The sequence below is a fragment of the Muscardinus avellanarius genome (genome assembly GCF_963383645.1).
Source record: "Muscardinus avellanarius genome assembly, chromosome: 18".
In the NCBI taxonomy this organism is placed as follows: Eukaryota; Metazoa; Chordata; class Mammalia; order Rodentia; family Gliridae; genus Muscardinus; species Muscardinus avellanarius.
Window position 1 is genome coordinate 17107901 of NC_137804.1, and position 12303 is coordinate 17120203.

The window sequence follows — 12303 nt, forward strand, 5'->3', positions numbered from 1 at the left end:
CCGCGAGGCATGGGCCCGCGACGTGAATCATAAATGTATCAGCGCCTTATTTTATGGAATAGAAATGTGTTCTGCCCAAATTGGCTGCGAAGTGAATAAACATTATCATTCCTCTGACTTCAGCTATAAAACCACTGGAAACCTTGCCATGGGGGCTGGAGGTCGGGAGGAAGACCAATGAAGAAATCCACCGCCAGACAGGACCGACGGCCAGAGCTGGCCGCGGCGTTGCCTTCTTCCAAACACCCGCTCTGAGGCCTCTCTGATCTCTTCTTGATTCGTTCCCCCGTTTCCCTGTGTGGGGCTGTTCAGCCCAGCAGAGCTGCATGTAATATTTTGCTTTGGCTGAGGTCCATTTGACACAAGGCCAAACATACCGTAGGCTCAAGGTTTTTGGTTGTATAAACTCGCTAATTTCCTAATTCGTCAATTACTACATTCATTGTTCTGAACTGTCCAGGTTTCTTGGACTGGGAGGTGGTGGTGCCCGAGGCTTAGTATCCAGGCCTCACAGCCACTCAGATTTGGGTTTGGGACCCGGCTCGGCCACTCAGAGGCAGCGTGAGCTTGGATATGAGCTTGGCTATTAGAACTCTGGGTCCCAATTCTTTGGGCATCATAGAAAAGATTAGATAAAATCATACACACACACACACACACACACACACACACACACACACACACATTCCTTGTGCTCAATATTTACTGAGTGTTAGTATATGAAACCCTAGGTTTAATTGCCAGCAGTTCATGGGTTTGGGGAAAGGAATTGGTAAAAATAATGGTGATGGCTGGGTGTGGTGGCGCACGCTTGTAATCCCAGTACTTGGGAGGCTGGGACAGGAGCATCCGGGTTCATAGCCAGCCTCAGCTACTTAGTGAGGCCCTTTGCAACTCAGTGAGACCCTTTTCAAAATAAAGAATAAAACATAGGGCTGGGATTATAGATGAGCGCCACCACGCCCGGCTCTAGTTTCAGCTGCTTTTAGCTCAAGCACTGGCCCTGGCCCGACACTCAACCCTGGTGGCTACCTCCCACATTTCTAAGAAGGTCTCTCCTTTCTAAGATGAATGTTTCATGTCTCTTCTCTTCTCAAACCTCCCCTGTTCTCTCCACAGCTCTTACAAGGGGAACTTGCTCGAGTCTTTGGGCAGAGAGTTGGACCCTGTGAGATGCGACTTTCTTTCCATGTGCAAATCCGCAAAGCTTCCTGCACCTGCACCGGCCTTGGGCTCCTCCTGGTCCCCCAGTGAGCCCCACCTCGGTGTTTCTTCCTCTCCAATGTGCCTGTGAAGCGCCGGGGAGCTTGTTAAATGGTCTGACCCAGCAGGTCTGGGCCGGGGCCTGAGACTCTGCATTTCTGCCCGGCTCTCAGATGATGCCGAGGTTTTTTTTGTTTTTGTTTTTTAACATTTTCACAAATTCTAGTTTCTTTATTTCTTTATTTTTTGGTGGTACTGGGGATGGAACCCAGGGGCCTTCTACCTCCAGGCTATACTCCCAGACCTATTTTGTACTTTATTTGGAAAAATAAAATACGGCGATGCCGAGGTTTTGAGTAGCAAACCATGTTCCTATCCCTTCTTTCTTTCCCAGCCCACTAGCACCATCACAGGTAGATCCTGTTTCTAAAATTTCTCTGAGCTGGGCATGGTGTGTCCATGCCTATGATCCCAGTACTTGGGAGGCTGAGACAGGAGGACTGCAGGTTTGAGGACAGCCTCAGCAGCTCAGGGAGACCCTCTGCAACTTTGTGAGATGCTGTTTCAAAATAAAGGCTGGGGTATCGCTCAGAGGTAGGATGCCTCTGGGCTCAGCCGGGCCTGGTGGCGCACGCTCGTAATCCCAGTAGTTGGGAGGCTGAGACGGGAGGATTGCAGGTTCAAAGTCAACCTCAGCACCATAGTGAGGCTCTCAGAAATGTAGTGAGACCCTGTTTCCAAATAAAGAAATAAAATTGGGCTTGGAGGTAGAATGCCTCTGGGTTCAATCTCCAGTACCAAAAAAAAAAAAAAAAAGCCTCCAGGTTCAATTCTTAGCACACACACAAAATTTTTTTCTATCTAGGCTGCCTCCACCCATCCTAAATGCCATCTTTTTGTTACCTCTTACATCCTTTGATTTTTGTTGTTGTTGTTGTACTGGGGGTGGAACCCAGGGGCCTTTCTACCTCCGGGCTATACTCCCAGACCTATTTTGTACTTTATTTGGAAACAGGGTCTAAGTTGCTGAGAGCCTCACGAAGTAGCTGAGGCTGGCTTCGAACCTGTGCGATCCTCCTGTCTCAGCCTCCCAAGCACGGGGATTACAAGCGTGCGCCACCACGCTAGGCAGCATCCTTTGATTTTGAAAGGAAAACATATTCAATATAAGAATGTGACATGCAAAAACTAAACTCTTACCCCCTTAAAGAGGCTCATTTTCTTATTTTTGTGGTATTGGGGATTGAACCCAGAGCCTCACACATGGTAGGCAAGCACGCTACCACTGAGTTACACGTCCAGCCCTTTTAATGTTTTATTCAGAGATCTCACTAAATTGCCAGGTGGGCCTTGAACTTGAGATCTTCCTGCCTCAGCCTCCTAAATTGCTAAGATACAGGTGTGTATTATGGTGCCCAACTAAAGAATCCCATGCCTGGCTTTGTTCACTTCTTCTGACCAGAATTTCACTTTGCGGCTATACCTAGCAGTAAGGAAGTGTATTAACTAGTTATTTCTGTGTAATTAACCACTGCAAAGTCACTGGCCGAAGTCCTTTATGTTTACTACTGCCAGTAAGTGTAGAATCAGGTGAGAGCTTCTTGGGTTTTTGTGGTGCTAGGGATGGAACCCAGGGGCATTTTGCCTCCAAGCTACAAGCCCAGCCCTATTTTTTTTTTTTTTTTAATATTTTCTTTTGAAACAGGGTCTCACCGAGTTGCAAAGGGCCTAAGTAGTGGAGGCCGTCCACAAACCACAATCCTCCTGTCTTAGCCTCCCAAATGCTGGGATTACAAGCGTGCGCCACCACGCCCGGCTAGCGTCTCGGGTTTTGGCAGGTGGACTGTACCTCGGGCAGGTGGCTCTGCTGATCTTGGCCGGGCTCCCTCCCTCGCACACTGGGGTTGGGTGGCCGGAGCTTGTCCAGTTCTGCTCCCTCATGTTCTAGCAGGATGGCGGGGGTTCACTCTCAGGGCATGGAAGGGCCCTGTACACAGACACTCTGGAGGTAGAGGCGTGACCCCGGCACCAGGTCATTCCCACTGATCTCCTGAGCAAAGCAGGTCCCACAGCCAGCCCAAAGGCAGGGGCGGAGGAGAAAAAGGACATGAACTTTTCCTGGAAGACACTGAAAAAGTTGTAGATATTGAAAGTGACCGAGAACTGAGACCGTATCTTTATAAACAGTCTACCATGAGTACTGGGGAATCTAGTTTCAAGCTGGGTGGCCGTGTGCTCAGTTGGAACTCCGATGGTTCCATTTATAAAAGAAATAAAAGGAGAATGGCTGTTAGGGATAATTTATAGATTCTGTCTCAGAAGGAATTACAGTTCCCTATTAATCTTCCCTAAATGGAGGATAATTCTCAATCTCTTGCCATAAATAATATTACTACTCGGACAAAATTTCTCTTCTTTTTAACTAACGCACATTTTTTGATTCTCCCTGGACTCTGTGGACCCAGCTACTTACTCCTTGAACTCTTAATCCATAAAAATAAGTCAAGTATAAATTGCTTACAGACATTTTGGAGTTTAATAATAACACATTATTAGGGTTATTTTGCAGTGCCCAGCAAAGTGGCATGTTTATATAAATCTACTTTTAAGTACATACATTATTTTATGAAAATTTTGTTCTATTAACACTAATTTCACATGAACCAATTTTTTCTCTCATGTCCAATATTAAAAATTACCCAAACAATAGCAAAACATTACCATTCCCTCCAAATCCAGCAGCCCAAATCCGTCCTGACAAGTACAACCCAGCATTTTATTAACACATCACTAGGAACACATGGGGTTTCGGGGATTCTTTAATATGGACATATGTTTTACATTTAAGGGAAAATGCACAGTCATGCTTGAATTTTAAATGATTTCCTCTTATATTGCTAAAGCGAATGGTGTTTCTCAGGGATTAATACCAGCTTCTGGAGTTTCCCTTTGTGTTTCTGGTAACCGTCCACGAGCGTCTCTGGTTTTTCAAGTCACAGCACTCGGGGGCCGTCTCGTGAACAGTCAGCTGTGGGGCCTCATGCCGGAGATCAAAGCGTCCAGCTTCCTGGTGGTGGTCATCTTCAGCGGTTTCAGGCTGGAGACGGGGCAGAGAATAAAGAAGGCTATCATCTTACTTCTAGGCAATTTCAGAAAGAGACGGCCATCCCGGGAGATGGTGACCTCTTGGTGCCCCTTGTCCTGTTCCTGCACCGGGGACTGGGGGGGATCCGCTTGCTGTTCCTCCGCAGGCTCAGAAGCAGCAACTGGAAAACAGCTGCTACTTTCCTGCCACGGAGCTTGACAGGATTTCTCGGGAGGCCTACGTTTCCTATCAACCAGGATGTGACTGTCATCTCGAACTCAGATGCCCCGTCTAATTTTCAAAGATAATAGGGACATGCGATTATTGGAAGATATTGTGGGATTATGTGAAGATCACATGGTATTAAGGGTCGCAGGAATCAAAGAGATGCCAAGGTTACTGGGTTAGGTTTATTTTGTAAGCAGAGCTGAAAAGCCTGACACTAGGTGTTCCAGAGGAGTTTGGGCTGCCCCTGCTTTGACTATGTGGATTTATTATTATTTTTTTAAGATTTAAAGAAGTTTATTAGAAAGATAGAAATACAGAAAACAGAAATACAGCTCCATACCAGACTGGCATGGAGGGGTGACTGGAAATGAATACACCCTGACTATGTGGATTTAAAAATAGTTAAGAACCGGGCGTGGTGGCGCACGCTTGTAATCCCCGCGCTTGGGAGGCAGAAACAGGAGGATTGCACAGGTTAGAAGCCAGTCGTGCGCGCTGGCTTAGGAGACCCTGTTTCCAAATAAAAATGTAAAAATAGGTCTGGGAGTGTAGCGTGGAGGTAGAAGGGCTTCCAGGAACCCCAGTACCACCAAAAATAAAATAAAATAAAATAAAATAATTAAGAGATCAGTGGTTACAATGCTGCGGCCATTTTCCTATGCGGGTATCATGAATAAGAGAATTTTACAATACAGAACGGTCCTTTGACAAAACCCTTTTATGTTGGTTATGGTTGGTGCACACCTGTAATCCCAGGTACTCAAGAGGCTGAGGCAGGAGGATCACAAGTTCCAGCCCAGCCTGGAAAAAATAGTAAATAAATAATACATAAAAATCATCTCAAAAGGCATATTAAGCTTTGGATTACTTAGAAAGGCAGGCACACTTTAAGTCATATTTGGGGTATAAGGAGGCTGCAGATGGTTTAATCCTTCATGTAATTTTAAAACCAGGGAATGAGAGAAGAATGCTGGGTGTGAAATCCGTACAAGTTGGGGGGATGGCTCTTCAAAATATAGCGTGCATATTTCTTCTAAAAAGATCAGCGTGAGCTGGGCACGGTGGTGCACGCCTGTGAGGAGAACTATCACGAGAAGCTCAAGACAACTGTCTCAGAATTTAAAATAGGCTGGGCATGTGCTGGGGTAGAGCTTTCGCCTGGCGTGTGTGGGGCTCTGGGTTCAGTCTCCATTACGGCAACTAAACAGACCCGCCAAAAGATCACTGCGCGGCAAGCATAACTACTCTTCAGTAGAGCATTTTTTTTTTTTTTTTTTGTGTGTGTGTGTGTGTGGTACTGGGGACTGGAGATGGAACCCAGGGGCTTTTTTACCTCCAGGCTACACTCCCAGACCTATTTTATATTTTATTTGGAAACAGAGTCTCACTAAGTTGCTGAGAGCCTCACTAAGTAGCTGAGGCTGGTTTTGAACCTGTGTGATCCTCCTGTTTCAGCCTCCCAAGCACTGGGATTACAAGCGAGCGCCACCACGCCCGGCTAGTAAAGCAGTTTAATAGGCCAAACTGTCCTGAGTGAGGTCCGAGGTCTTCGGCTGAAATTCCACCGAAGCACAAACACTCCCTGAGACCAGCAGTCCCGGTCTGTGCAGGACTGAGGGGGTTTCTGAGAGCCTCTCTTTTACCACCACCCTGACTTGTCAGCAGTACTCACGGTGAAATATGAGTGAAAATCAGAGCAGGGGATGCGCCGGCGTGCTCCGGGGACAGCTCGGACGTGGGGGATGCGCACCGCGACCTTAGAAGGCCCGCGGAGGCTGCTAGCCAGCCTCTGTCGCTAAATAGCCGAGGCCATGAACTCAGAGACAGAAAAGGCTTATTTTGACTCACCGTTTTGAAGAGTCCAGCCCCTGACCAAACGGCCCTATTTTTTGGGGCCTCTCCTGTGGAAGCAACATAGAATTAAGCGCTTACCTCATGGTCAGGATGCTGAGAGAAAGTGGGGGGCAGGGTCCCCCAGTGCCCCAGCGACCCCGGCCCCAGCGACCCCAGGGTCTCCTGAAGGCTCCACCACCTCCCGACGGCAGCTCTCTGGACCAACCTTTGCACAGGGGCCTTTGGCAGAGATTCCAGACGGCTTCTCTTGGCCCCCAGAAGGCCTTCGCTGCAGCAGAGTCCACACAGGATGTAACGTGAAGTACCGAGGTTCAGAATAGAGCTGGGCCCGTTCCGCATTTCATCCAAGGACGATTCTAGGACTAGCTTGGGTGTCCTTGTGACTCAAGGTCCCAGTCCACACGCTAGAAAGCCCTGGACAGTTAGGGGTATTTTGAGCTATAGAGTCACCTTGAAATGAAATGCAGTTAGTCAGGATCTTCTGGTAGGACTTTTTTTGGGTTCACTTTCAAGTGTTTTCAGTATTAAACATGAGCATCTGTTTGTAAAGACAAGAGATGTTTAAAAGTTGCCATGTGGAGCCAGGCGTGGTGGTGCACGCTTGTAATCCCTGTGTGTGGGAGGCTGAGACAGGACGATTGCGCAGGTTCGAAGCCAGCCTCAGCTACTTAGGCTCTCGGCAACTTAGTGAGACCCTGTTTCCAAACAAAATATAAAATGGGTCTGGGAGTATAGCCCGCAGGTAGAAAGCCTCTGGGTTCCACCCCCAGTACCACCACCACAAAAAAAAAAAAAAAAAAAAAAAAAAAATCGCCATGCCTGCCTGACCACCTCTTCCCCCTTTTGGACACAGGGTCTGACTGTTGCCAGGCTGGTCTTGAACTCCTGGGCTGAAGTGATTCTCCTGCCTCAGCCTCCTGAGTAGCTGGGGCTACAGGCGCGCACCACTGGACTCGGCAAACACCTCTTCACGGTACTGAGATGCAGAGAAATTCACTCAGGCTTTTCCAAGTGACACGCTTCCCTACAGCTGGTCAAATCCGTGGTGCTTCTGAGATGAGAAAGGTGGTTCCTGCAGTTTGGTTTCCCATGAAACATCAAGTCCATACTTTCTTCAATCGTCCCCTCTTTCCCATTTCTCGAAGATGGCAAAACCCACCACCTAGAAATTGTACATTACCTGGACCTGAGACTGCCCGGGCCAACTTAGGTTCACAGTAGGGGCTTGGCATTCTGCTACCTTCACGTGGCTCAGGGCCACCTATGTTCTTCAGGGCTGGGCTGAGCGTTTGGTAGGAAACTGTGGCAGTTAGCTTTTCTGAGGTGTTCTGAAATATCTGAAATAAACAACTTAAAGGGGAAAGACTTGTTTTGGGCCACAGCTTCATAGGGCACTGGCTCTATTGCTCTGGGTCCTTTGTAAGACAGAAGATCACGGCAGGGACTAAATATACCTTCAGAGGCACGCCCCAGTGCCCCGCCTCTTCCAACCCGGACCCACCTTCTAACATCTTCACCAATAGCACCACCAGCTGGGGACCAAACTGTCAACACACCAGCCTCCGGGGCCCGGATCCAGTGACAGCAATGATGATTGTGCCCAGTACACAGCCCCTTGGGAAATGTATGTCGTTTCTTTCCAAATCCCAAACTAGTACCCTTGATAAACTTCTGTATTTCTTTCCTGTGTTTTTCTGTTTACACTGCTGATACAATGCCCGAGGCTAGGTAATTTATATAAAAAAAATCCCCTAAGTTTATTTTTGTAAGCCTAGGGGTGGGGAGTCCAAGGTGGAGGTCCTACATCTGGAGAAGGCTTTTGCTTTGTTATCTCATGATAGGGAAGGGCTTGCACTCCTGTGACAACAGCACTGATCCATTCAGAAGGCGGAGCTCTCAGGACCTAACCCACCACTCCCTTTAAGTCCCACCTCTTGGCTGGGAACTGTGCACGGCTGTAATTCTAGCTACTCTGGAAGCTGATAGGAGGATCTCAGGCTCAAGGACAGAATGAGCAACATACAGTGGTTTCTGTCTCCAAAAAATGCAAAGACTGACTTATTTCTCCAACTGCTACCCTCAATGGATTTTGTAGAACAGATTAAAAAAATGCTATTTTGCTGACAAATTAGGGTTATGGCCTTTTTAAATGACTTAAGGTCAAGAAATGTGATCTCAAGTTCCTTTTCTCAAAGACCACCAGGCTTATCGCACTCAGGGATCTGCTAATATTTTATTTAGCAAAGCTACAAAATACCACAATTGGCAATAAATAACCGGTAGAGGAAATTTAGTAATATTAGGGTATAAAAATCATTCTTGAATTTCAGAAATGTTATCCCCATACATTTTAGCAAAACTGTTTAGCTTTCTGGAGGCCGAATTACTCCTAAATCTCATTTTACAAGCATTTTGGAAAACTTACTACAACTATATTGCCTGCGGTGATTATAAATTTCAAGTAAAATAACCATGTTATCTGGGATCTAGACTTAATAGGCTCTACCAGGAGTTTGTTGGTCTCTCTGGAGCTTCCCTGGTGCTTTCGTTTTGAGAGCAGGGTAACATTTTTTGTCATAAAGTATTTAGAGTTCATAAAGATAGGGAGAGAAGTTTTATAGCCTCTTGATAACCAAGACTGGCGTAAAACCTAAAAACGGTTCACAGTACAGTAAGGAGATTTGTGGCAGGATTTCCTTCTAGAATCGTTATATCTCTGGGTCTGAGATAACATAATTTGTCCATGATCTGAAGTGCAAGCAGATATGAAATGTGGAGTGTAAATATATCTGCGGTGTCATTTTAAATATGTGTCTATTGGAGCTGACATTTGAAAAGAAGAAAGGCAAACTGAATTTAAAAAATTGCCTATGAAAGTTTGCATGAGTGTCCTGGGTCTGGTTTAATCTGTCAAAAGTTGGAAAAAAAAAAAGAAAAGGAATTTGTTTTATAGATGTTCCATTTTTGGGGGGTGGGGTACTGGGGATTGAACCCAGAGGCATTTTTCCTCCCAGCTGCACCCCAGCCCTATTTTATATTTTATTTTGAAATAGGTTTATTTTGTTAGGTTGCTGAAAAGCCTTGTTACATTGCTGAAGCTGTCTTTGAATTTGTGCTTCTCCAGTCTCAGCCTCCCAAGTACTAGGATTACAGGCATGCATCATCATGCCTGGCTCCCCAAAACTATTTTATTTTTTATTTGGAAACAAGGTCTTAGTTGCTGAGGCTGGCCTCAAACCTGTGATCCTCCTGTCTCAGCCCCCTACGTACTACTGGGTTTATGAGTGTGCACCACCGCCATGCTTGGCCTTGATTTAATGATTTTAGGGCTAAAATTTTAAGTCTAAAGTATCGAAGTATGCCGGGAATAGTGGTGTAACGCTTGTAATCCCAGTATCTGGGAGGCTGAGACAGGAGGATTGCTGGTTCTCGGCTAGCTTCAGCTACTGAGTGAGGCCCTCCGCAACTTCGAGAGACCTTGTTTCAAAATAAAGAATTAAAAAAGTGGTGAGGGTGTAGCTCGAAGGTAGAATGACCCTGGGTTCAATCCCCAGTACTGAAAAAAAAAAAAAAAAGGTACTGAAGTAAAAACAAAAGCGTTGTGGTGGGAGAATCTGTAACCCTGTAATCAATAAAATATTATTGGTAATTTTCTAAAAATTAATCTTATATTAATCAAATTTACTTTATGTTATCTGACCCTCACCCCAAGTCCATTGTGATCTGAACCAGGATTAGCAAACTACAGCCCAGGAGTCCAATCCAGTCACTTGTTAAGGTGAAATTTTCACTGAAATACACCTGTGCCCACTCATTTATACACGTCTTCGTTTTCTTTTGCTACAATTACTGAGTTGAATAGCTGCAAAGAGACCATGGGATACTGATATGCTGGAAAAGGTGTTATTATTATTATTATTATTTTTGTGTGTGTGTGATATTGGGGACGGAACCCAGGGACATTGTACCTCTGAACTATGCCCCTACCCCTTTTTTTATTTCTTGTTTTTGAAAGAGGGTCTCGTAAGGCTGCTTAAAGTTTTAGTTGCTGAGGTTGGCCTGGAACCTGTGATCCTCCTGTCTCAGTCTCCTAAGTACTGGGATTATAGGTGTATACTACCATACGCAGCTGGAAAAAGTTTTCTTATAAATAAAATAAATGGTAAAATAATTATTGGAAAGAGAAAAAAAACCCTCAGGCACTCTGGTTTAACAGTAATATTTAGAATATTTGCATATATTTCTTTTCTTTCTTTTCCTTTTTTGGTGGTACTGGGGATGGGACTCCTCTACCTCTGAGCTACACTCCCAGATCTATACTTTTTATTTGGAAACAGGGTCTCTTAAGCCAGCGAGGCTGGCTTCGAACCTGCACGATCCTCCCAAGTGGGGCGATCACAAGCGTGCGCCACCACGCCCGGCTATATTTTCTTTTTAATCACTCAATAACAATGAAAACTGCATCTTTTAAATGCGATGCAGCTGAGCTATTTGGAGGTGAATGTCTTGCACGGATAAGCAGTCCTCCTGCCAGTAGCGCTGTCAACGGTTCCTTCGTGGAGGCTGAACTGTCTGGTGGGCCTGTCCCTGTGCTCGCTGGAAGAACTTTCCAGTACGCTTGTAACTCAAAGCGCCGTGAACGTCAGTCAGCAAGTCAGTGCTTACACTTGACCACACGCTTCCTCTGCCCCCTAAAGCCCCCGCCACAACAGCCTGAAGGTCAGGCCAGACAGACATACCCTTGTCAAGGCATGTGTGACCACAACCCGTACAGGGAGGTTTGCTTCTCTTACCAAGATTACAGAGGAAAAAACCAAACACAGCTCCATGGCAGGTGCTGAGGGGAGGGAGAGCGTGGGAGCTGGTGGCTCAGGGACCAGCTCGGGCCGCACTCTCACCGGAAGCCTGTTCATGGCGTCTGTTTTTAATTGTTGCAGGAAGGATGCACAGCCGCCGTGGGCAATGACAGAGGTCCGCTGACCGGCCGCAGAACGACCAGGCCCTTGCGAGCTGGAGCTGCCATGCGCTGAGCAAAGCAACCATGAAGGAATTTTAGATGTTTGGGATGAAAACTACACTTGAAACTGTGACTGGGTTAGATGAGCAAGCCGCCCCGCGAGCAGGCGGGGTCGAGGGTCGCCAGGACACAGAGCCACGCCCGTCACGAGGACAGCGGGTATCAGCCACAGTGATTTATTGAGTGCTTTAATAATACAAGTGCACGTCAACTGTTCCACGGTCAAAAGTGGCAGGTCCCTAAGAAATTTACAAGCACTTTAAGTAAATCAAAATACATGTTATTTTGTTCAATCCGACAGTCTCCTGCGTGGGGGACAGAAGGCTAGTGATAAACAGGGTCTCAGTAACGCACAGTGATTCTGATTGAAGCTTTTGTACAAAAACTTGTTCCCAGTAGCATGCACCCACCAGTAGAGACTTCAGTACAAAAAATTAACCCTAAGCACTACATTTAAGTAGAAACGAGATAGAATTCTGAATTTGTGTTTTCCCGAAGATCACATAAAAGGAAAAAAATATTAAAATAAAACAAACGACGACGACGACAACAACAAAAAAAACCCAAACCACACAGTTATACAAAGCTTGGTAAGAAAGCTCTTACTATCACAGATCCAACATTGTTTGCACTGAAATCAAAAGCTCCCATCCACGTCGAGGTGGGGAAAAAAAATCCCAAATCTTTCAAGTTAACAGAGATCGAAAAGGTAGTAAAACGAGAAAGAAAAGGGGGAGGAGGAGAGAGAGCGGAAGTGGGGAGGAGAGGGCTCGGGGCTGCGAGGGAGGGAGGGAGGGAGGGAGGGGTAAGTGACACACCCTCACAAACAGTTCAGAATTTAATAAAAATAGGAGAAGAACGAGGGCGGGGGGCGGAGGCTCTGATGCACTTGGTGAATGTGCGGCGGGCGGCGCGG

General features: G+C 46.2%; 1 protein-coding gene across 1 annotated transcript in view; it reads right to left on the reverse strand.

Moving 5' to 3' along the window:
- The window catches only part of LOC308276452 (ubiquitin-conjugating enzyme E2 E2), a gene marked incomplete at both ends in the record, with an annotated part of 621585 nt that overhangs the window by 324060 nt on the left and 285222 nt on the right, over nucleotides 1-12303 (reverse strand). The window lies entirely within an intron of this gene.